The following is a 27,505-nucleotide window of genomic DNA, read 5'->3' as shown; positions in this document are numbered from 1 at the left end:
GCATGGAATAGCCGTCCTGCAGAAGTGGTAGCTGCAAATACAGTGAAGGAGTTTAAGCATGCATGGGATAGGCATAAGGCCATCCTTCATATAACATAGGGCCGGGGGCTATCCATAGTATTCAGTATATTGGGCAGACTAGATGGGCCAAATGGTTCTTATCTGCCGACACATTCTATGTTTCTATGTTTCTATGCACATAAAGTTTGTCATGTGATATACCAAAACAATCAACCAAGTAGGAAATTCGTATAGCTTAATAAGTTCATATGTCTGGAAGGCCTGCTCCACTTGCTTAGGAAGAAACAATGCTTTCCATACATGGCTGGAAAGTCAAATCAGAAGAAAGAAAAGAATATAAAGGTCCTGTTCACATGGGCAAACACATTCTTAGCGTCAGTTGATAAGACCAGTGGAATAATTTTCAACTGGGAGAACTGCATAAGGTGTGAGAGACTAGTATTGTGTTCCCCCTCTGAACTTATCATGAAACCTGTCGGGGAGGAGGCCAGATGCAGAGCTAAGCAGAAGCAGCATAGCTGAGCTACAGCAGCCACAGCCAAGTACAGCATTATAAAGCACCCCAAAGGCACCCAAACTGCGCTAGAGCAGACCCCTATCCACCTACTCACCCCCATGAAGACACTGGAGATGACAAGGATGAAGAAAAACCTTGGTTCCCCACAAAACTTACCTCTTTCTTTACAGCAGCATCGATCTAAGATGGCCCCCGACAAATGCAGGAGGTAGCACAGACACCAATGAACTCCAGCAACAAGTGCAACACGAGGCAGCAGGTCCATGAGGAGCTGGCATTCAGTCAGCCTTAAACACTCTTAGGGCAGATATCACGGCTAGAGATGAGCGAATCAAAGCTGACAAAGTGGAATTCGATTCACACTGAATACGAATTTACTCACGCTTCGTGGTAACGAATCACATTTTTTCTTAAAATGGCTGCTGCACTTGTGAGGACATGGAGCAAGTAACTCTGGGAAGGCAGAATCACCCATAATCCCATGCATTCAGCCAATCAACAGCCAGCCCTGTGATGTCACAGCCCTATAAATAGCTTCAGCCATCTTGGATTCTGCCATTTTCCAGTGTACTTAGTGCAGGGAGAGACGTGTCTGCAGGCGCTAGGGACAGTGCTAGAAAAAACTTCATTGTGCTAAAAAAACTATTTACAAGTGCAGGGAAAGAGTATTCAAGGTGAAGGGAAAGGATAGGGAGGAATCATTTCACAGCATTTATGTTACACAGTATTCAGTACGGGAGATTACAGCCTGGGTAATAGGAACAATCCTATTACACCTTGCTGCACTGACTGGGCACCCAAATTGCCATTATACATCTCTGTAATTCCAGCAAACCGTTCTTGTTATTGTGGTGTTACAGTCATTAACAGCATTTATTAGAAGGTAATATTTGTATGTCTTATTTGCCCTTGTGCAGTGCAATTCTATGTTCTAAAGCATTTTTTTGCTTGTATTAGTGGGAAAAAATGGCTTATTAGCCGTTGTGTGGTGAAGTGAGAAAATTACAGACTTTTTTAGGGTGTTTCAATTTCCTTTTTGTTTATTTATTTGATCTAACAGTATGTCAGACAGAGAAGTGCCAGGCCCTGCACAAAGAAGTAGCAGAGGCCTAAATATTTCTGGCGCAGGCAGATGTCGCAGAAGGGTAAGGGGCCATGGCAGCAGGGGTCACTTTGAGAGGCCTGAGCACCCAGTGTCAGCTAGCGGTCGTGTCTTGACTAGCAACCCAGTGGTTCTTGAATGGTTGACTCGATCTTCGACTACGTCGCAAGTGACATCAGACACCCCCAGCCAAGAGTCAGTGGGTTCGTCAGACACAACCCTTAGTTGGCATGGCCCGGGAGCAGGCCATGTGCCCTGACCTGTCCTCAACCTGCCTCTGTCCTTTTTTGTTCCCTCATCCAGAGAAGTTGTGTATGCTGTGGGCTCAGCTCCACTATACAGTGAGGACAAGCTACTAGAAGACAGTTAGCAGCTACTGGCAAGCCAAGATGTGGAGGAGACATCCGCCGCTTCCTCCACTAGACGGGCAAGTAGTGCTGAGGAGAGTGGAGTGGGAGCTGGTGTCGCTAGCATGGCCAGGAGTCAGCAGGGTAGCAGCAGTGGGAGGTCGGGAGCCAAACGTGCTCGGGGTAGACCACCCACTTCTCAGGAGCCTACCTGCCCTGGAAGTAGCGGTGCACGGGTTCACGGAGGCTGCAACAGTAGCAGTCAGTGGGTAGTGTTAGGGGTAAAATCACCTACTCGTCGGTGTGGCAGTTTTTTGCTAAGCTGCTGGAGGAGGTGAACATGGCCATATGTAGAATCTGTGGGCAGAAGGTAAAGCGTGGCCAGGGTGTCAATGTTGGCACCACGGCCCTGCATCAACATATGCAGCGTCACCATAAAGTGGCCTGGGAGAACCGTGGCTCCGATGTGGTGGGCCAGCCTGCGCAGCAACCGCTGCATCACCCAGTGGCTCGCAATCCTTCCCATCATCTGCTGGTCCTGATGCTCCTGCTCCTCGCCCTCCTACTCTTCGTCATTCCGTCAGCAATCGATCATTGAAGTGATTGCCAAGAGACAACAGTATGCGTGCACTCATCTAACGGCGCAGAAGCTGAACATGCTCCTGTCCAAGTTGCTGGTGCTCCAGTCCCTCCCTTTCCAAGTAGTGGTGTCTGCACCTTTCAGAGAACTGATGGCTTGTGCCGAGCCGAGGTGGAGAGTCCTAAGCTGTAATTTCTTTGGCAAAAAGGCAGTACCAGCCCTGCACACACATGTAGAACAGAAGGTGAGCCAGTCCTTGAGCCTGTCAGTGTCTGCCAAAGTGCACGGCAGCACCGACATGTGGAGCTGTGACTACGGTCAGGCACAATACACATCCTTTAAGGCCCACTGGGTGAATGTGGTTCCTGCACAGCCACACCAGCAACTTGGCCAGGTCACGCCGCTTCCACCTCCACATTCTCATGCTGTTGGTCCTGCAACAATGTCCTCCTCTGCCTCCTCATCCTCCATCGTGTCCTTAGCCTCCATTGCAGAGACAATTCACAGTGCATCATACCACATGTGCAGGGCATCATGCTGATCTGCTGTTCTGAGTCACACAGGGGAGGGCTTTCTCCGGGACAACTGAATATTAGAACCATGGTGACCGACAATGAGAAGAACATAGTGTCGGTGCTGCAACAAGGAGGGCTGAGCCATGCACCCTGCATGGCACACTTGTTCAATCTGGTTGCCAAGCGATTCCTAAAGTCTTCAACCCGTCTGTAAAACATTCTAAAAATGGGTTGGAAACTTTGCATGCACTTCAGCCATTTGTACACCGCAAAGCACACCCTCCTTGAGCTGCAGCGGCAGAACGGCATCCCCCAACATAGGCTGGTATGCGACGTTTGCAGCCTCCATATGTTGGACCGACTGTATAAACCGAGAAAGGCCATAAATGATTTCTTGATGAGCCAAGCAGACAGGAGTACTTCCCTGTGTAACTTCGATGTCAGCCAGTGGCAACTCATGCGTGACACCTGACCCTTTGAGGAGGCCACGTTGTTTGTCAGTCGCCAGGACTATGGGATGAACAATGTCATTCCACTCCTTCATGTCCTGGAACAGATGCTGGTAAATATGGCTGGTCAGGCGACTGGAGACGTGGTGCCTACATCTCATGGCCACATGAGCCCTGTGGGGGCTCAACTGAAAGAGGAGGAGGAGAACATTGGAGAACAAGCAATGTGTAGTGAAATGGGTGGTTTTTCTACACAGGTGATAGGAGAGGAGGAGCAGGAGCAGCCAGAGGAGCTACAGGGCGATGAGGAAGATGAGGCAGACGACCCGGACACACCGTGGCAGTATGCAGTGGAGATGGAGGCAGTAAGTCCCTCCGAGTCACTTGCACAATTGGCCCGATGCATGCTCACTTGCTTGTGTAGTGATCTTTGCTACCGGTCCAAAATGGGAGCCTTTTAACACCCGCTGAGAGGGATGACAAACTGAACTACTATAGAGACATCCTATGTAGTCAGTTGGCCGCTGCCTGTCTGTGCCATCGTCCATCCTCTCGCAGGTCTGACTGGGGGGGCCCTCTGCGCTCAAATTCTACTGCCATGGCTGCTGGGGAGGGGTGGGGTGGCAGGAGCAGTACCAGCTCCATCAGCAGCAGCCTGAGTCTATAGTCACCGCCTAGCAGCAGCATCTAGACCTGGAACAGAACCTTAACCAGCAGGTGGTGGCATACTTGGACAGCACCCTAACACGCCGCATTGAAGATCCGCTGGACTACTTGGCAGCCAAACTGGTTTTGTGGCCGCAACTAGCAGAGTTTGCCCTGGAAAAGCTGTCCTCCCCGGCCAGTAGTGTGGCACCAGAGTGTGTGTTTAGTGCAGGGGGGCCATAGTTACTCCAAGATGAACTCGCCTGTTCACCCAAAATGTGGAGAGACTGACCTTTGTCAAGATGAATCAGGCGTGGATCAGCCAGGATTTCCACCCACCAATGCCTGATGCATCAGACTAGATCATCCATGGTGCCACACCAACACTTTGACAAAAGAGACCGGTTTCTTCTGGCTACCTGCCTCAACTACTATTCTGATGCTGCCACCTGCCTGATGCCACACATCTGATGCCAAGTGCTCCTTCTTTCACCCACCATCTTCAGCTGGTACTGGTATTGCCACCTACCACCTCCCCACTCTGTCACCGGGTCACTCCATGGTCTCCTGATGCTGCTGCCTCCTCCACACTATGTCACCTTGCAACTCTGTGGTCTCTTGATGCTGCTGCCACCTCCACAGTATGTCACCTTGCCACTCTGTGGTCTCCTCATGCTGCTGCCATCTACACACTATATAAACTTGCCACTCTGTGACCTCCTCATGCTGCTGCCACCTCCAGACTCTGTCACCTTGCCACTCTGTGGCCTTCTCATGCTGCCGCCACCTCCAGGCTCTGTCACTGTGCCACTCTGTGGTCTCCTCATGCTTCTTCCACCTCACCACTATGTCATAGGGCCACTCGGTGGACTTCTCATGCTGTTCCCACCCTCTCCACTTCATGACTGGGCCACTATTTTGCCTTTCGGCCTGGCTGACATGATTATTTATTTGACCCTTCTTCTGATCTGTCAGAAAGAAAAGAAAAATGAAACGCACAACGTATCCTGTCTGTGTAGCAGCTGTAAGGCTTGTATGGCCCCATCAGAATTGGCTTGTGATTTGGTAGCCAAAAGCAGGAGTGGGTATAAAATACAGAAGACATGCAAATATTCCATTCTCATCTTATCTCTGTTTTGGATCCACTCCTGTTTTTTTTTGGGCATTATCAATACTGATGTATTACTGACCAAATGCTGACTGAGTGAAGGCGAATGCTCCACAGACAGGATCCGTTTTTTGGGGTTATTGTTCTGATGGATCAGAGGAAGGGCAAAATAATCAGTGACGTCAACACAAACTTACTGCTAACACCCTCTCCACTCTGTCGGGAGGCTCTACTTGTATAAGCGTTTAATAGAACAGGTTCTGTAGACATCTATGTGGAATCAGCTGACATCGATGTAAAAGGAGTGCGCTTCTTCTTGGCGCTAACATTGACCTGTAAAGCTGAGTTCATACTTGAGTTATTTCGTCAGTATCGGCCCTGTGACTGCCCAAATAAGTGAAGTGTGCAGTGATTCTAAGAGCTACGCCTGTCATCTGCATATACTGACTCACAGTATTATTTTCACCACTATAAAGGCTCTCTGCAGCCAGGAAATAGCCGTTTTTTAACGCAATTCGCCGCTAATAAATTCGGATCGAACCGAGTTAAAAAAAAATAATTGGCTAACCGAATTTTTTAAAAATTCGCTTATCTCTAATAAGGGCCATTGGGGATCACAGTGAGCACCTTGAGGAAAAGATGGAGGACTTTAAGGAAGCACACAACTCCCTAGTGGATTCCTATAATGAGACACAGGATGAGGTTGCTGCCATGAAACTGAAATTAGCAGACCTTGAGGATAGGTCTAGTAGGAATAATATCAGACCCAGAAATATCCCTGAAGACCTTAACCACCTCCTGACCGCCTAACGCACGGATGCGTCCTGGAGGCGGACGATTCATTCCTCCTGGACGCATCCGTGCGTCATCTCGCGAGACGCAAGATTTCCTGTGAACGCGCGCGCGTTCACAGGATCGGAAGGTAAGCGAGTGGATCTCCAGCCTGCCAGCGGCGATCGTTCGCTGGCAGGCTGGAGATGCAATTTTTTAAACCCCTAACAGGTATATTAGACGCTGTTTTGATAACAGCGTCTAGTATACCTGCTACCTGGTCCTCTGGTGGTCCCTTTTGCTTGGATCAACCACCAGAGGACGCAGGCAGCTCAGTAATAAGTAGCACCAAACACCACTACACTACACCCCCCCTGTCACTTATTAACCCCTTATTAACCCCTGATCACCCCATATAAACCCCCTGATCACCCCCCTGTCATTGATCACCCCCCTGTCATTGATCACCCCCTTGTACGGATCCACTGATACATGGATCGGATCCGCAAAACGCATACGGACGTCTGAATGGAGCCTTACAGGGGGGTGATCAATGACAGGGGTGATCACCCCATATAGACTCCCTGATCACCCCCCTGTCATTGATCACCCCCCTGTAAGGCTCCATTCAGACGTCCGTATGTTTTTTACGGATTCACTGATACATGGATCGGATCCGCAAAACACATACGGACGTCTGAATGGAGCCTTACAGGGGGGTGATCAATGACGGGGGTGATCACCCCATATAGACTCCCTGATTACCCCCCTGTCATTGATCACCCCCCTGTCATTGATCACCCCCCTGTAAGGCTCCATTCAGACGTCCGTATGTTTTTTACGGATCCACTGATACATGGATCGGATCCGCAAAACACATACGGACGTCTGAATGGAGCCTTACAGGGGGTGATCAATGACGGGGGTGATCACCCCATATAGACTCCCTGATCACCCCCCTGTCATTGATCACCCCCCTGTAAGGCTCCATTCAGACATCCGTATGTGTTTTGTGGATCCGATCCATGTATCAGTGGATCCGTAAAAAACATACGGACGTCTGAATGGAGCCTTACAGGGGGGTGATCAATGACAGGGGGGTGATCACCCCATATAGACTCCCTGATCACCCCCCTGTCATTGATCACCCCCCTGTCATTGATCACCCCCCTGTAAGGCTCCATTCAGACGTCCGTATGTTTTTTACGGATCCACGGATACATGGATCGGATCCGCAAAACACATACGGACATCTGAATGGAGCCTTACAGGGAGGTGATCAATGACAAGGGGGTGATCACCCCATATAGACTCCCTGATCACCCCCCTGTCATTGATCACCCCCCTGTCATTGATCACTCCCCTGTAAGGCTCCATTCAGACGTCCGTATGCTTTTTACGGATCCACGGATACATGGATCGGACCCGAAAAACACATACGGACATCTGAATGGAGCCTTACAGAGGGGTGATCAATGACAGGGCGTGATCACCCCATATAGACTCCCTGATCACCCCCCTGTCATTGATAACCCCCCTGTCATTGATGACCCCCCTGTAAGGCTCCATTCAGACGTCCGTATGTTTTTTACAGATCCACGGATACATGGATCGGACCCGAAAAACACATACGGACATCTGAATGGAGCCTTACAGAGGGGTGATCAATGACAGGGCGTGATCACCCCATATAGACTCCCTGATCACCCCCCTGTCATTGATAACCCCCCTGTCATTGATGACCCCCCTGTAAGGCTCCATTCAGACGTCCGTATGTTTTTTACAGATCCACGGATACATGGATCGGATCCGCAAAACACATACGGACGTCTGAATGGAGCCTTACAGGGAGGTGATCAATGACAGGGGGGTGATCACCCCATATAGAATACCTTGGGGTGTCTTCTTTCCAAAATGGGGTCACATGTGGGGTATTTATACTGCCCTGGCATTTTAGGGGCCCTAAAGCGTGAGAAGAAGTCTGGGATCCAAATGTCTAAAAATGCCCTCCTAAAAGGAATGTGGGCCCCTTTGCGCATCTAGGCTGCAAAAAAGTGTCACACATCTGGTATCGCCGTACTCAGGAGAAGTTGGGGAATGTGTTTTGGGGTGTCATTTTACATATACCCATGCTGGGTGAGAGAAATATCTCGGTCAAATGCCAACTTTGTATAAAAAAATGGGAAAAGTTGTCTTTTGCCGAGATATTTATCTCACCCAGCATGGGCATATGTAAAATGACACCCCAAAACACATTGCCCAACTTCTCCTGAGTACGGCAATACCACATGTGTGACACTTTTTTGCAGCCTAGGTGGGCAAAGGGGCCCACATTCCAAAGAGCACCTTTAGGATTTCACAGGTCATTTTTTACACATTTTGATTTCAAACTACTTACCAAACATTAGGGCCCCTAGAAAGCAGTGAATAAACAGTCGCGCTGCCGTCTGGATAGGATGGAGTAAAAATGAGCTCACACAAAATGGCTATGCGTGAGCCCCGTCGCTGCAGGGTTCTATTATGGGGTTAATTGCCAAAAAACGCCCACAGAATAGGAAAAGACCTAATATTGAACAGTAGAAAAGAAGGAGAACCCGCGCTGACTAGATTCCTCCCTGTAAGTTTGTTGATAATGTCACCCTAATTATAGCATGTAGCACCATATAGTTTTTGTTTGCTGTTGGTGGTTTAACTTGTTTCTATCAAGGGTACATGCGGTACATGTGGCAACAAAGTATGAAGCTGTTGCGGTGTATTGCGATGGTACTGTACACTTACTGTTATGTGCCCCGCTCGGTCCGTTCCCGGAAGTTCAGTCTTATTGATGATCCTCTTGTCTTGTCCTGGTATGTCTTCAGCTTGCTTTGTGATGCGAGCGCAGCTCCGGCCGGTAGCTTGCGCGCATACAGAGCAGCCTTGTTAGGTTCGTTGTCCTGGGAACCTGTAGTGTGACGTCACACCCGAAGCTACGGAAGCCTCAAGGGTCCACAATTCCTCCGACGCGTTTCGGAATAAACGTATTCCTTCCTCAGGGATAGCTGTAGAGCCTGTTTGGCCGATCTTTAAACATACAGGTTTCCATGGAGAGTCCTTTGTTTACAGGACAATAGAGGAACAATGCAAAGACTTCAAGGGGTATGGCAGGATATAGGGAAAAAAGGGGTTTTGTATTTATTTTCTGATTTATATTGGATTGGTTTTAGTCATTTTGGTACTTTTGAACTGTTTTTGCCCAGATTATTAGACTTTATGGTATGGTATTATTTATTTATTTGATGAATGGGCCTAATTCTTGGAATAGCTTCTTTGTTGTTGTTATTGGCTTTACATGATGGTGGCTTACTTCTTGCTGTCTATATAGAGGGATTACAGAAATTACAAAAATGCGAACAATTCGATTTCTTGGTTCAAGCCTATAGGGGCCAGGGTATTTAAGTTGTAGATCCACTCGCTCTCTTTGCGTGACATTGCTTTTATGTAGTCTCCTCGTCTGGGATCTTGCCTAACTTTCTCTATGCCTCCAAAGGATGAGCCTTCAAATTTGCCCTTGTGTTTTTACGTGAAGTGGCGTGATAGTGGATGACCCACAAATTTTTTACTTATATTTTTTACATGTTCCCAAATTCTGACTTTTAGTTCGCGCTTCGTTCTCCCTACGTATACCTTCCCGCACGGACATTTTATATAGTAGATGACCCCCTTTGTGAAGCAGGACAGATGTTTTTTTATTTTGTAAGAGTTATTTTCACTGGTAATTTCCTTGATGATGTCTTTTTGTTTGGACGCTATACAGGCCTTGCATGTTCTGCAGGGAAAAAAAACTTTTTTTTTTTTCGTCTGGTACAGTAGCCTTTTTGTGTTTCCCTTCAATTGTACTTCTGATTGATGGGGCTATCAAATTTCCCAAGTTTTTTGATTTCCTAAAGATGAATTTAGGGGCCTTTGGTAATTTTTCCCCAATAATTTTATCGTGCTTCAGGATGTCCCAGTGTTTTTTTATAATTTGTCTAAACTGGTATTCTTTTTCATGATATTGGGTTATTATGGGTATATCCAAGTCAGTGTTATCTTTCGATGTGTTTTTTTCGCTGTCAGAGGATATATCTTCTTTTTTTATTTTTTTTTTATTTTTTAGAATCAGCGATTGCCGCTCTATTTTCATAACCTCATTTTTAATTTCCTCTAGTTTGGTGGCATTATACCCCTTTTCTAGGAATTTTTGCTGTAAATTGTTTGCCTCGTAGTTAAACTGTTCATTCAATGTGCAATTCCTCCGTAAGCGGATATATTGGCTCCGTGGAATATTGGTAAGCCAAACTGGGAGGTGGCAGCTGTCCAGAGCGATAAAGCCATTGCTATCCGTGGGTTTTGCTTATGTTTGGGTGAGTATTGTATTGTTCTGGATTTTTATAGTTAAGTCCAGGAAATTGATTTCTTGGGTACTATAGGTGGACGTGAACTGTAGATAAAAATCGTTTTTATTTATTTCTTTTAAAAATTGTTGTAAGGATGGCATCCCCCCTTTCCATCTAAAAACAATATCATCTATAAATCTTCGCCAGAGGACCAGATTCGCGCGGAGCTCGCCGGTGGGAAAGATGGTAAGCTCCTCCCACCTTCCCATGTATAGATTAGCGAAGTCTGATAATCTGGGCAAAAACAGTTCAAAAGTACCAAAATGACTAAAACCAATCCAATATAAATCAGAAAATAAATACAAAACCCCTTTTTTCCCTATATCCTGCCATACCCCTTGAAGTCTTTGCATTGTTCCTCTATTGTCCTGTAAACAAAGGACTCTCCATGGAAACCTGTATGTTTAAAGATCGGCCAAACAGGCTCTACAGCTATCCCTGAGGAAGGAATACGTTTATTCCGAAACGCGTCGGAGGAATTGTGGACCCTTGAGGCTTCCGTAGCTTCGGGTGTGACGTCACACTACAGGTTCCCAGGACAACGAACCTAACAAGGCTGCTCTGTGCGCGCGCAAGCTACCGGCCGGAGCTGCGCTCGCATCACAAAGCAAGCTGAAGACATACCAGGACAAGACAAGAGGATCATCAATAAGACTGAACTTCCGGGAACGGACCGAGCGGGGCACATAACAGTAAGTGTACAGTACCACCGCAATACACCGCAACAGCTTCATACTTTGTTGCCACATGTACCGCATGTACCCTTGATAGAAACAAGTTAAACCACCAACAGCAAACAAAAACTATATGGTGCTACATGCTATAATTAGGGTGACATTATCAACAAACTTACAGGGAGGAATCTAGTCAGCGCGGATCCAATAAGTAATGTCTTGGAGGTGGCTTAGATTTTTTAGCCACATTTATAAATTTTTTTTGTTTTTGCTATTTTTTGTTCTTCTTTTTCTAAGCTGATGTACGGTAGTTGTTTTTACATTACGAACTGGATCTCCCTCTCTCTCTCCAACCCTACACATGGCAATTGTGACTGGCTTTGGCGATCTACTAGAGACTGTATGGTTTCTTAAAAGTTTTACTTTCCTTGTTTGTTCAGTTTTTTTTTTTTTAGGGTGACAGATAATTTTTCCGCTTCTGAGTTACTGACGCATCTTTGCACTCTATTGTTCTATGTAGCATTGTACGTTTTATATTGCATTATAGGGGTTTATTGGCGTTTTATTAGGTACCTGATATGGCATTAAAGATCTCATCCCTAAATGTCTTTCTGGAAAGAAGCATGCTTCTCGAAAGAAGTATCTAACTTACATTGTGACATTATAGGTGCCCAGGAAACTAATGAAGATAGCTTCAGGATTCAATATGGGCTCTTTCCTCATATTTTTCACTTCCACCCTGAAAAGAAAAAAGCAGGGGTGATGCTAGCCATTAAAGAAACTTATATCTACTACTACAGACAGCCAAGGCATCTACATTATCATTGTCTGTCTAATTAATAATAAGCTTTACACTATAGAATCCATATATGCACCTTATAAATCACAGCTTCACTTCCTTCACTGCTTCTTCAATAAACTGACACCAATAAGACAGAGGTTTTTAATACTCTGCAGCGACTATAATAAAGTTATTGACCCTACGATTGACAAGACACCTGTGGACAGTAAGGACAGAGACTTTTCATTAAGAGAGTTTTCTCAAGCCCCCATAACTTATACTCCCACATATATATGGTATTAGTGGATAAAAGACTACTACAAAATATAATTTCTTTAGATATCGGTACCATAACTTGGTCCGACCATGCCCCTACCTCTATACTCATTAACCTACAATACTCTCCCTCGCGAGCCCGTGGAAATTGAATAATTCCGTTTTGAATAACCCTGAATACTTACCTCTATTCTGCAATGCTCTTCATGAATATTTTACTCTTAATAACTTATCTGAGGTCTCGTTGTCTACGATCTGGTGTGCTCACAAAGCGGTCATGAGGGGTATCTTTCTAAAATACTCTACTTTTGAAAAGAGAAAGAGAAATCAAAGTATTGAACTACTCATAGGCCAGATTAGACAAGTAGAGCATGACAACCAAAAATCTCCCAAAATTACCTTCGCAACCCAATTGAAAAATGTAAGATATGAGCTACATGCGTTAATGCAATCCAGATTTGAGTTCTACCTCCTCAAATCCAAATCCATGTATTACTATTGCGGAAACAGAGCAAATAAGTCTTTAGCAGACAGGATTAAGGCTAAATCTGCCAAATCTAGTATACCCTTTTTATATTGCAGAGCAGGTAAGAAAATTATGAATCCACAAGAAATAGCTGATGAATTCGCCTCATACTACTCTAAATTGTATAATCTCACCCTAGACGCTGATACTCCTCAACCTACTGAAGAGATAATTAACACCTTCCTGAATAAAATCTCTCTTCACCAATTATCTTCAGAACAGTTAGATATATTAAACACAGATATCCATATTGATGAAATCACTCAAGTAATAATAACCTCTCTCAAACTAAACAAATCACCAGGGCCAGACGGGTTAACCAATGAGTACTACAAGACATTTTCCCCGATCCTCTCTCCATACCTGAAGGGATGTTTCCAGCAATTCTTTGGAGGCAATCCCATTCCCAAGGAAATGCTCTCAGCCCTAATAGTTACACTTCCCAAAGCAGGCAAATCTCCCGACACTCCTGCAAATTTCCGCCCCAATTTACTTAATTCCAATCTCAAGATCCTTTCTAAATTATTGTCCAATAGATTGGTAGATATTTTGCCTACTTTAATAAATAATGACCAGGTTGCATTTGTGAAAAATAGACAGACATCTGATGGTACCAGAAGATGTATAGGCCTTCTGGATATAATATGGAGACGTGGAACGCCTTCTCTGCTCCTATCTTTGGATGCGGAGAAGGCATTCGACAGGGTTCATTGGGGCTTCCTGAGAGCTACTTTATAAAAATTTGGATTTTAAGGAAGCTTCTTTGTAGCCATCCTAGCTCTTTATTCTTTCCCTAATGCGATAGTGTATACTTCGCGCTTTCTATCCTCTAGGTTTGACATCGCGAATGGAACCCGACAAGGGTGTCCCATGTCCCCTCTCATTTTCTCTTTGATCATGGAACACCTAGCGGAAAGCATTCGAAGCTCCCCCTAGATCACTGGGATTAAATCCCAAGATGTTACTAATAAAATTGGTCTATTTGCAGATAGCACTATTTTAGTCTTATCCAATCCCTCCCAATCCTTGATTGTAGCCAGTTGTATTATTAATCGCTTTAGCGAAGCCTCCTATTACAAAATGAATGTGAACAAATCACAAATATTACCGATGAATATAGACCATAATATACTCTGAAATTTGAAAACACAATTTCAATTTCAATGGGTCAAAACTGACTTGCCATATTTGGGAATAGTACTCTCTTATCCACCATCCACACTGTTCCAAACTAACTATCTCTCATTATTAGAGGAGGTTAAGAATAAAATATCCTCCTTGAGGTTGTTTGGGATCTCATGGTTGGGGAGGATTGCTGTGGCCAAGATATTACTTCAACCAAAGATCCTATATATTTTTAGAAATGTACTAATATTTATCTCAATCTCCTATATCTAAACCTTGCAAAACTTGCTTATGCGGTTTGTGTGGGTGGGAAGAGACCGAGGGTCAAGGAGGAAATTTTGTTTTCCCATATTCATCAGGCTGCGGTGAACTGCCCATCTCTGTCTTTATACTATAAATCCGTGATACTGGCCCAACTGAAGCAATTGTAGATTGGAGATGTCTCTAAAAATGGGTTTAGATTGAGTATGACCTATTAAGGGGATACAGCATTCACACTTTCTTATGTTCCATTTTATATTTTGGATTCCACAACAATTTTCCATACTTAACATCCCCAATCTCAGCTGTGATATGGCTGTGGACTAACCCATCCTTTCATAGATGTTTTGACACTGTAGAACTAATGGATATCTATATATCTATTGTTGAGTTGTTTGTTCCTCACTTCTCTGCATCACCCTGGTCTGAGAAAGGCCTCCACTTCTTGAAAGATCTGGTTGTTCCTACTCTACATCAATTCCACATTTTAGCTGCCAAACATAAGTTGCCATCCTCAGAGTACTTCCAGTACATGCAACTTAGACAAATGCTTAGCTCTGGGTTGATTTCCATTGCTCAATCCTCTAATTTTCCTTTATTAAGGCTATGGATCTCCATTCCTAACTTCAATTCCCACAGCATATCCTTTTGCTACAGAAATTTGCTAATGGAGGAAGGGGACAAATTGGGGAAAATTAAAGACCACTGGCACCATGATTTAAATCAGAGCTTTACTGATAATCACTGTCATTGTCATGATTAGACTATTAAAGACTTTTAGAAGATATGGGAGTAAAAGGTGGCTATATTGTCAGGGCCTGGGGACTTGTCCATTGGAGTATCACACAGGGCATCCTTTAATTCTTTAACAGTAAAAGGATATGAGAAGGGATTGCTCTGCTGGCAAGAGATAGTAGGGAGACGGAAATACTGAAGAAAGATTCTCTAATTCTTAGATCATATAAACATTGATAAATCCACCTGCTCTTGGTGGGTATCCTTTAGTAATTCCCCAACTAAATATTGAAGGCAAAGATAAAGTTGCCTCTTTTTGGATAGACACGCCATTAACTTACTCCCTTTTTTCCATGTTAGCTGTGCTTGTGGAAGGCAGATTGGTATTATTTGTGAATTGTTCAGGCTACTTTTCAGCTTTGCTCTATACTTAAAGGTGTTGTCTACTTCAGAATAATATGACAGAAACTCAGTATCAAAGCTCCATTTCCTGCCCATAGACGATTAGCAAAAGGCGAGGACCGATCTGATATGAGAATAAAGATTATGGCCAAAAAAAATTGTATTAAAAAAAAACAACTAATCTTTAAAAAAATGAAACTATCGATCTAATGAAATAAAGAAATGTTTCAATTCAATACAAAGGATATTCAACAGCCATGACATCAAAACCCTGGTTGATGGTTCAGGATAGCTAAATAAGATTCATGGAAAGCTATTTCTTGCTAGGTTTGGTTTTTGAGGCTTGTCACTTCACCAATATGAGTATTTGTGGTTTAGAATCAACATCACTATCAGGAAAGCAGGAAGGAAGTAACCCCTTTCTAGCACAACTATTTTTCACCATCCCGACAAAACCAATTTTTGAATATCTGAAATATGTCACTTTATGTTGTAATATCTTTGTAAAGCTTTTATTTATAAAACTGATTCTGAGATTATTTTTCTCATGACACAGCATACTTAATGTGGCAAATTTGGGTCAATATGTTTACCTTTATAAAAAAAATATTCAAAAATGAAGGAAAATTTGGAAACAGCTATTTTCTAAATTTGAATTTATCTACTTTTAAGAGAGATGGTGATACCTCAAAAATAGTTATAAACATTCACCATATGTCTACTTTATGTTAGCATCATTATGTAAATGTTACTTTATATTTTTTGAATGTTAGAAGGTTTAGAATTCTAGAAGAAATTTTTCAAATTTGTAAGAAAATTTTCGAATCCCATTTTTTAAGGACTAATTCAGTAACAAAGTCACTTTGAAGGGCGCACATAACAGAAACTACCCCCCTTAAAATATTTTAAACTGATTTTACAAACTTTGTTAACCCTTTGTGTTCCACAGAAATTAAAAGAAGATTTTAGTCAAATTTAACTTTTTTTAATTCCTTTTTTCCAGAAACACAGCAAGGGTTAACAGCAAAACAAACCACAATATTTATTACCCTGATTTAGCAGTTTACTGAAACACCCTATATATGGCCATAAACTACTGTAAGGGCAGACTGCAGGGCTCTGAAGGGTAGGAGAGTGACATGGTTTTGCAGGGCAGATTTTACTGTTTTTTGTGAGCCATGTCACATTTGAATAGACCCTGAGGACAGTGCAAGCTGTGTCGGACTGGGGTGCCTAGGTCTCACCCGTAAAATTCATTCTGGGGGCCCACTACACAGATACATGTAAATATTACCCGTTCATACAGTGGCAGAAAGCAGCAAGACATTACAATTAGATTGATTTTAGAGGTCCCTGCAGCTACTTTAAGAAGGTGGGTGTCTAGGAAATGAAGATACTGGTTGGATTGCCCCGGTGTCAAGAAGTAATCTTAGCCACCTGATGCATCTATAATAATAACCTGCTAAATAAACTACCTATGGGCTGGTTCAGCTGTATGCTGCCTATCTGTAGTCACTCTACTGTGCCATGTTCCAATTATGCAGGGGGTGGGAGATTAGGTGCCCACTTTGCTCAGGGGCCCACCAGAGGATTCACTGTTAACCCCCCATGTGGGCCAGTTCAAGCCTGAGTGGAAACTTCCAAAAAGTGACCCTATTTTGGAAACTACACTACTTAAAGAACTTATCTAGGGTTGCACTGAGCACTTTGACCTCACAGGTGTTTCATAAAATTTGGAAGCACCTGTTGCATAAGCTCCAATTTTTTATTTTCACAATGATGCTTCCAGGAGAAAAAACACCCCACAATTTGTTACCCATTTTCTCCTGAACATGGCAACACCCTATATGTGGTCATAAACTGCTGTGTGGGAAGTTATGTTACTGCGGTGTTCACCATGCATGAAAAATGTCATGTTATCTTTATTCTGCTGGTCAGTATGATTTCAGAGATTCTAATTTCATATACTGTAAGTTTTTTTAAACAATTTTAACACAAAGCATTTTTGGAAAAAAAAGTCATGTTTTTGTATTGTTATTTTCTGAAAACTCTATTAAAAAATAAAAATAAATATTCTGATGATCGTCTTATTTGAGTTTTTTTTTTTTTTAAGGATGAAGTGATATTGTCATTGCTACAATTTTGGGATACATATGACATTTTGATTGCTTTTATGACTTTTTGAAGGCGAGATGACCAAAAATGGCTTCTCTATCCATTTTTATTTTTGTTCAGTTTTACACAATAAAAGTATTTTTAACAGAGCTATTCAACAAAACAAGTTATCACAAACTCAAGTGATCTGGCGGATGACATTTTTTTTATGGGATAATGGGTCTTTCCATGCAGGTGGTGGGACCTGGTCAGAGGTTGAGGGTATTGACTCCCAATCAGACCTCAGATAAGAGCCTCAGTGCCTCATATCAGCCCCAAGTGCCTCATATCAGCCCCCAGTGCCCTGCTTCAGCCCCCCAGCAGCCTCTCTTCAGCCCCTAGTGCCTCATATCATCCCCCAGTGCCTCATATCAGTCCCCCAGTGCCCCTCTTCAGCCCCCAGTAGTCTCTCTTCAGCCCCCCAGCAGCCTCTCTTTAGCCCCCCAGTGCCTCTCTTCAGCCCCCAGTGCCTCTCTTCAGCCCCCCAGCAGCCTCTCTTCAGCCCCCAGTGCCTCATATCAGCCCCCAATGCCTCATAGCCCCCAAGCAGCCTCTCTTCAGCCCCCAGTGCCTCATATCAGCCCCCAAATAAATAAATTTAAAAAACACTTACCGTTCCTGCTCCGGATGCCGCTGATCCTCACCACCCCTACTTGGTAATCCTTTTGTACAGTCTGCTGTGTGGGCACGCATAGTGTGAGGTCACAGCGCGGCACACCCCGTGCGCATGCCTATGATAAAAATAGCACATGATCTAAAATTAAAATGTTGCCAAAACATCCATTCTTTGGTTACCTTGCCTCACAAAAAACATAATATAAAGCAATTAAAAATCCATATGTACCCCAAAATAATATCAATAAAACTGTCACCTTATCCCGTATTTTCCAAAATGGGGTCACTTTTTGATTGTTTCTACTGTAGAGTGCATCTGGGGGGCTTCAAATGGGACATGGTGTCTAAAAAACAGTCCATAAACCATTAAAAATAGTGGCTCCCCACCAAAACACTCATCAGTCTCGACAGAAACCACACAGCTGTGCAGCTGTAACATATGAACCACACATCCCAGAGAATCACTGTTGACTAATGGAATAGTATCACTATAAAACCAAGGTGCCTTTATTGCTTCACCAGTACCTTGGATTCAGCCTTTAGTTCTGTTGGCTGATAAATAACCGCAGTGGACAGCAATGAGGGACCGATTAGTGGAGATCACATCTATGGTGTCTCATGGTAGCGCATCTTTTCCACCCTCACAGTACATGATTTATTTACATCCTCCTATTGCTGCTGCCCTTCTAAAACTAAAGTACTCTGCTACCTGAATATTATATCCTTATTCTGTCTCGACGCGTTTGTACAGCTGCTTTAACTGTGATGGCTGCGAGGGCCATCACAGTGCCGGATGCTACCTTGCTGCATGCACGACATCAGTGGCTTGCAGCGTGTTTGTCTATGTGTATATGTTACCTGATAGGCTCCTGAGGAATAGCTGAGTTAAAGCAGCTGTAGAAATGCGTCAAGCCAGAATGAGGATTCCTATTCAATATATAATATTGAGGTAGCAGAGTACTTTAGTTTTTGAAGGGCAGCAGCAATAGGTGGATGTAAAGAAATCATGTACTGTGAGGGTGGAAAAGATGCGCTACCATGAGACGCCATAGATGTGATCAGCACTAATCGGTCCCTCATTGCTGTCCACTGCAGTTCAGCCAACAGAACTAAAGGCTGAATCCAAGGTACTGGTGAAGCAATAAAGGCACTTTGGTTTTAAAGTTATACTATTCCATTAGTCGACAGTGATTCTCTGGGTGGTGTGTGGTTTATATGTTACTGCTGTACCCTGTTTATTTCTGTCGAGCCTGATGAGTGTTTTGGTGGGGAACCACTATTTTTAATGGTTTATGAAATAAATGTTATTTTAGCGTCCTTCATTCAGGCAGTGAATCTTACTTTTAGGACACCCGTACCCCGTATATTTATTTTTACCACCACATTTGGGGTGTTTCTGTAAACCGCAGAATCAGGGTAATAAATATTGAGTTCTGTTTGGCTGTTAACCCTCAAATTCTTTTTATTAAAATGGAAATCTGCCAAAAAAGTGAAATTTTGAAATGTAATCTCCATTTTCCTTTAATTCTTGTGGAATAACTAAAGGGTTAACAAAGTTTGTAAAATCAGTTTTGAGTAACTTGATGAGTGTAGTTTCGAAAATGGGATAATTTATGGGTGGTTTCTACTATGTACAGGTGAAACTCCAAAAATTTGATTATCGTGCAAAAGTCCATTTATTTCAGTAATTAAAAGGAATTGCATTAATGCAGCTTAAAATTAGAATTTTGTGAAAAGGTTCAATATTCTAGGCTCAAAGTGTCACACTCTAGTCAGCTAATTAATCCATATCCCCTGATCAAAGGGTACCTCAAAATTGTGACTTTGGGGTTTCATAAACTGTAAGCCATAATCATCCAAATTAGTAACATAGTAACATAGTATATAAGGCCGAAAAAAGACATTTGTCCATCCAGTTCGGCCTGTTATCCTGCAAGTTGAAATTATAACAAATAAAGGCTTGAAATATCTCACTTTGCATGTAATGAGTCTATCTCATATATTAGTTACACCTTTTTAAGTTGCATTACTGAAATAAATGAACTTTGCACGATTTATTCAAATTTTTCGAGTTTCACCTGTAAGCCTCACAAAGTGACTTCAGACCTGAACTGGTCCTTAAAAAGTGGGTTTTGGAAATTTTCGTAAAAATTTTAAGAATTGCTTCTAAAATTCTGAGCCTTCTAACGTCCCAAAAAAAATAACATTTACAAAATGATGCCAACATAAAGTGGACATATGGGGAATGTTAAGTAATAAATGTTTTATGAGGTATCACTTTCTGTTTTATGAGCAGAGAAATAGAAATTTTGAAAATTGCAAATTCTAGATTTTTTCATAAATAAAGGTGAAATATATTGACTCAAATTTATGACTGTCATGAAGTACAGTCACAAGAAAACAATCTCAGAATGGCTTGGATAAGTAAAAGTGTTCCAAAGTTATTAACACATAAAGTGATACCTGGTCACGAAGGTACAAAATGGCCCGGTCATTAAGGGGTTAATGTGAATACCCTGTTTTTGACCATACTGTATCTTCTCCTTACTTTTCTCACAATGACATTCTCTCTGATAATGTCCAGCCTTGTTGTATTTTCTGCCTATGGCTCCATTAAATCTACATTGGGAAGGTCTGTGAAAACATTACAACTAGAGATGAGCGAATTGAAGCTGACGAAGTGGAATTCGATCCAAATTTTTTTTAAAAATTGATTCGTAACGAATGTGAATTTCCTTGTGCTTCGTGGTAACAAATCGCAATTTTCCTAAAATGGCGGCTACATGTGTGAGGACTGAAGACATGGGACAAGGAACTCTTGGAAGGCGGGATCACCCAGATTGACATGCATGCATGCAGCCAATCAGCAGCCAGCTAGCCCTGTGATGTCACAGCCCTATAAATACGGCAGCCATTTTAGATTCTACCATTTTCTAGCGTTCAGTGCAGGGACAGATGTGTGAAGGAGCTAGGGACAGCAGCTGTGAAGGAGCTAGGGAAAACAAAAATGACAGAAAAAACGATTTATAAGTGCAGGGAAAGGATAGGAATCATTTCACAGCATCTTAGTGCAGGGAGAGACGTCAGAAGGCACTAGGGACATTGATAGGAAAGTGATTTACGAGTGCAGGGAATGATTATTTGGGGATCCAAATAGTCATTAGACAGCTCTGTCATTCCATCTTTTTGTTATTGGGCTGCAAGTGTTATGTTGAAAAGCCTTTAGAGGCTTATATCTTAGGCTACTTTCACACTGGCATTTTGGTTTCCGTTTGTGAGATCCGTTCAGGGCTCTTACAAGCGGTCCAAAACGGATCAGTTTTGCCCTTAATGCAATCTGAATAGATAAGGATCCGCTCAGAATGCATCAGTTTGGCTCAGTTTGGCTGCATTCAGCCTCCATTCCGCTTTGGAGGAGGACATCAAAACGCTGCTTGCAGCGTTTTGGTGTCCATCTGATGAAACTGAGACAAACGGATCCGTCCTGGCACACAATGTAAATCAATGGGGACGGATCAGTTTTCACTGACAAAATATGGCACAATACAAAACTGATCCATCCCCCATTGACTTTCAAAGGCTTTCAAGATGGATTCGTTTTGGCTATGCTAAAGATAATCCAAACGTGAGTGTGAAAGTATATAGATAGGGTAAAGGACGGCTCTCCTCTGGCTCAAGATGGCAAGGTGCACAAACATATTAGTAGACAGTCCGTCTCACTACTTTGTTCTATTGCTAAAACGCAGTCTTTCTGCTGTAATATAGCGAATCTCCTGGAAATTGGCTTAATGTCACAATGTTGCAATCCACATAGTTACTCGAAGTATACTCAATAATGAACAGTTACTAACTCCTAAGTTTGTAGATTCAATAGCGCTGGTGCGAATATAGATGCGATAAAGTTGAGCAACAATCAATGTAGTTACGGCAGTGTTGGTTTGCTTCTCACATTTAGTCCTGTTGTTCACACCGTGGCGCCCCACGTAGTGTAAGTTCAGGGTAAGCTTACCTTTTAGCAGCGTGTGACAAAGCTGCCATACTGCTAAGTGAAGTTGCTGTGTAGTCCGGTCTTGCGGTTTTACAGGTCCGGCTGTGAGTGAGAGCAATTGCTCTATCACCCCGCAGGTTCACACTGGGCTTCTTTAATTAAGATGGGAGTTCCACCTGTCTTTGGTAGCACAGATGGTTCTGCTTCACCTGTAGATCACTGGACTGTATCCAGAAGAACCGCGGTTCCTTTTTCTTTAAAGCGCTTACTTATTACAGCAAATGGTAGCGAGCTGTTATAATTATAGATTAGCCGGTTTTTATCAGGTCCAATTCCTCCACGCCAGACGCGTTTCGAAGGTTATCCACCTTCTTCCTCAGTGGCTATGTTGGATCTGACTGACATGCCGGCTTTTATTCACTTTAGCTTCCAAAGGGACTCTGTAGTAAACCCGAGATGGATCCAAAGGATCTGGTGTTCACAGATGCAGTTTTCCATATGTTGCGGTTTTCATGCGATTCATCTGCGTTTTTTTGTGCATTCATGCGTTTTTTGTGTTATATGATCTTAGGTTCAACAGGAACATTACCTATATTTTATTTTTTGTTATAACTAGTTGCATTTTCATCTTATATAGATAATTATGTCAAATAACATGATGCCTCACTCAATGTTACACAGTCTCAGGAACACATATCTGCATATAAAATATAATCCCTTAGCTATATCTCTATAGCATATTATTCCAATTATCGTAGATATTTGACACTTTTAATATATTATAAATATAGATTTTATGTGTAAATCAGCTATTCCTATTCTAATTTCTCTTACAATATATATATATATATATATATATATATATATATATATATACAGTACAGACCAAAAGTTTGGACACACCTTCTCATTCAAAGAGTTTTCTTTATTTTCATGACTATGAAGGCATAAAAACTATGAATTAACACATGTGGAATTATATACATTACAAACAAGTGTGAAACAACTGAAAATATGTCATATTCTATGTTCTTCAAAGTAGCCACCTTTTGCTTTGATTACTGCTTCGCACACTCTTGGCATTCTCTTGATGAGCTTCAAGAGGTAGTCCCCTGAAATGGTCTTCCAACAGTCTTGAAGGAGTTCCAAGAGATGCTTAGCACTTGTTGGCCCTTTTGCCTTCACTCTGCGGTCCAGCTCACCCCAAACTATCTCGATTGGGTTCAGGTCCGGTGACTGTGGAGGCCAGGTCATCTGGCACAGCACCCCATAACTCTCCTTCATGGTCAAATAGCCCTTACTTTCAAAGTTTTCCCAATTTTTCGGCTGACTGACTGACCTTCATTTCTTAAAGTAATGATGGCCACTCGTTTTTCTTTACTTAGCTGCTTTTTTCTTGCCATAATACAAATTCTAACAGTCTATTCAGTAGGACTATCAGCTGTGTATCCACCTGACTTCTCCTCAACGCAACTGATGGTCCCAACCCCATTTATAAGGCAAGAAATCCCACTTATTAAACCTGACAGGGCACACCTGTGAAGTGAAAACCATTTCAGGGGACTACCTCTTGAAGCTCATCAAGAGAATGCCAAGAGTGTGCAAAGCAGTAATCAAAGCAAAAGGTGGCTACTTTGAAGAACCTAGAATATGACATATTTTCAGTTGTTTCACACTTGTTTGTTATGTATATAATTCCACATGTGTTAATTCAGTTTTTATGCCTTCATAGTCATGAAAATAAAGAAAACTCTTTGAATGAGAAGGTGTGTCCAAACTTTTGGTCTGTACTGTATATATATATATATATATATATATATATATATATATTAGATTCGATTGAATGGTAATATTAAGATTTATTTATTTATTAAAAATATAAAAACAATTTTTATTGGAATATGTTAAAAATATATTAAAAATAGTAAGAGACTTCTGTAATAGGTATAAAAAATATATATATAAAAAGTGTGTCACTAAAATGTTCAGAATTATTTATGCAATCTCCGTTGCAGGGTATATAACTAAATATAAATATAAAAGTGAGTGTAAAGATAAAAATAAAAACTTGAGAATGACGCAGAGATATTTGTTATTTCTGTTGAAAGCGTATAGGGGTATATTTCAGTACAAGAAGAAAAATAGATACACACTTCACTGTTGCAGTTATTTCTGGTGAAAGTGTATAAGGGTGTAGTTCAGTACAACAAGAAAAATATATTCTCAGTTCACTTCTGCAGTTATTTCTGTCAAAAGCGTATGGGGCGTATTTCAGTACAAGAAGAAAAATAGATACACACTGCACTGTTGCAGTTATTTCTGTTTAAAGCGTATAGAGGAGTATTACAGTAAAAAAAGAAAAATATATACACACTATGCTCGGCACATCGCAGTGTTCGACCAAATACTGCGTGTGCTCGAGTACAAGGCAGATTATGCTCATTTGCATGTCTTTCCCATATGCCCATGTTTATGCAAATTAATTTACATGACAAAAATGTATACAAAGGTTATTGAATATTATGTTAGGACAATCAGAAAACTTTTTGTCACCCTAATGATATTGATCTAAGTGCGCAGATCCACCCAAGCCATCTAACACATATGAAGCAACTTTGAGGCTTACTGGCTCTCAGTCAGATGAGAGCTGGTTTGGAATGTCTCAGTGCACAAGGCTGCCATTGTAAGGTATGCTGACTGTTATCTGTCTCATGGATAGATTGTTGGCTTGCACATACCCGGCTTTTGGCATAAAACCTTTGTGTGGTTGTCTATTGTATGTCATAGGTAATGGGAGTCCAAGATACATCCAGACATCGTCCCAATGCTGTTTACAAACTATTTTGGTGGGATTTCCATCCCATTTGTAACAGTTTTTTGAGAACCAGACACCCTCTTCTCTTCTGAGCAGGGAGTGCCTGGGGTTTTCCCATTGACTTCCATTGTGCTCGGTAGAGCACAAGAGCACTTTAATGCTCAATCAACACTAATACGCACTACACTGTAGCCAGGGGCGTAGCTAGAAATGCATGGGCCCCATAGCAAAAAAAAATTATGGGCCCCCCTTCCTGTGCCATCCACAGATCCCCCTCCTCTAAATAGTGCCATCCACAGATCCCCCTCCCCTAAATAGTGCCATCCACAGATCCCCCTTCCCTAAATAGTGCCATCCACAGATCCCCCTTCCCTAAATAGTGCCATCAACAGATCCCCCTCCCCTAAATAGTGCCATCCACAGATCCCCCTCCCCTAAACAGTGCCATCAACAGATCCCCCTCCCCTAAACAGTGCCATCCACAGATTCCCCTCCCCTAAACAGTGCCATCCACAGATCCCCCTCCCCTAAATAGTGCCATCCACAGATCCCTCTCCCCTAAACAGTGCCATCCACAGATCCCCCTCCCCTAAACAGTGCCATCCACATATCCCCCTCCCCTAATCAGTGCCATCAACAGATCCCCCCTCCCCTAAACAGTGCCATCCACAGATCCCCTCCCCTAAACAGTGCCATCCACAGATCCCCCTCCCCTAAACAGTGCCATCCACAGATCCCCCTCCCCTAAACAGTGCCATCCACAGTATCAGGTGCCTCTCTCCCCCCCCATGTGCCAGTATCAGGTGCCATGCCAACCCCCCTCCCCAGGTGCCAGTATCAGGTGGTGCCAACCCCCCTCCCCCATGTGCTAGTATCAAGTGCCCCCGCTCCCCCCATGGCAGTAACAGTCGGGTATTAAAAAAATAAACACTTCTACTTACCTCCATGTCAGCGATGCGATGCAGCCTCTTCCTGTGTCCAGCCCTGTATTGTGTCCCGCCCTGTATGTCCATATATGGAGGAAAAGCATGTCCATATCAGAGGAAAAGCATCTAACCACAAGACCATAGGAGATGCCTTGCTGCTGACTGAAAAAATATGAGACTTCTACTGTCATAGCTGGCTAAGTGTACATCTATACACATGACAGCTGCTCATATATAGAGATATAGCAGAGCTGAGTGTGCTGGGATAGCTGTCATATAGAGATATAGCAGTGCTGGGTGTGTTGGGGCAGCTGTCATGTGTATAGATGTACACTTAGCCAGCTATAACAGTAGAAGTCAGTTTTTTTCAATCAGTTGCAATGCCTCCTTTATGGCTGTGAGGGTTAATGCTTTGCCTCTGATACACTGATACATTGGAGGTTGTGAGTTTGAATCCCAGACACATCAGTAGACTTTAGAATACAGTAAGATTAGATCACATTAGCGAGGGGGCCTGAACATTAAGACTGCTGCTGTGAAGGGGCCCTGAACATTAAGACATAGATATTTAACTAACTTGAAAATAAACTGTCGGGCCCCGAAGCAGCTGCTTCCCCGGTAGTTACGCCACCTCCTGGCTGCCTGTGTGTAGTGTCTGTGTAAAAAAAAACAAAAAAAAAAAAAAACTGAATGCGGTCGGACGGGCCCCCAGTCACTGCTAAGGTTGCTATGGCGATCCCTACGCAACTGACTGTAGCAGTTATTTCTGTTGGAAGCGTATAGGGGCGTAGTTCAGTACAACAAGAAAAATATATTCTCTGTTCACTTCTGCAGTTATTTCTGTTAAAAGCGTATTTCAGTACAACAACAAAAATAGATACTTAGAAACAACACTGGAGAATGTCGCGCTCATCCACAGGAATGACGTTGTTTATTCCATAGTCTTGGCGACTGACAAATAACGTGGCCTCCTCAAAGGGCCTGAGCAAGCGGCAGGTCTCACGCATGAGCTGCCACTAGCTGACATCGAAGTTACACAGTGGAGTATTCCTTTCCGCTTGCATTATCAAGAAATTATTGATGGCCTTTCTCTGTTCATATAGTCGGTCCAACATATGGACGGTGGAATTCCAGCAGGTGGAAACAGGTTGCATATCAGCCCATGTTGGGGGATGCCGTTCTTCCGCTGCAACTCAAAGAGGGCGTGCTTTGCGGTGTACGAGTGGCTGAAGTGCATGCAAAGTTTCCTGCCCATTTTTAGGACGTCTTTCAGATTGGTGAAAGACTTCAGGAACAGCTTGAACACCCAATTGAACATGTGTGCCATGTAGGGCGTATGGCTCAGCCTTCGTTGACGCAGTGCCGACACTATGTTCTTCCCTTTGTTGGTCAGCATGATTTTGATTTTCAGTTGTCGGGGAGAATGCCAGGATTCGATTTCTTGATGCATCACACGGAGCAGTTCCCCCCTGTGTGACTCCGTTCGCCAAAGCAAACCAGGTGCAGAACAGCATGACACCACCGAGCCCTGCACATGTGGTATGCTGGAGGGGCACTGTGACTTGTCCCTGCAGTGGAGGCTGAGGACACGGTGGAGGATGAGGAGGCAGAGGCGGACACTGTCGCAGGACCAAGGGCGTGACAACGTGGAGGCGGAGGCGGTGTGACCCAGCCAAGTTGCTGGTGTGGCTGTGCAGAAAACAGCCACACCAGCTCGGACCTCGCCCTGAACCTTGGCGCACAGCAAATCCCAAAAT

The sequence above is a fragment of the Bufo bufo genome, chromosome 4 (genome assembly GCF_905171765.1).
Source record: "Bufo bufo chromosome 4, aBufBuf1.1, whole genome shotgun sequence".
NCBI lineage: Eukaryota > Metazoa > Chordata > Amphibia > Anura > Bufonidae > Bufo > Bufo bufo.
This window is presented reverse-complemented; position numbering follows the sequence as displayed.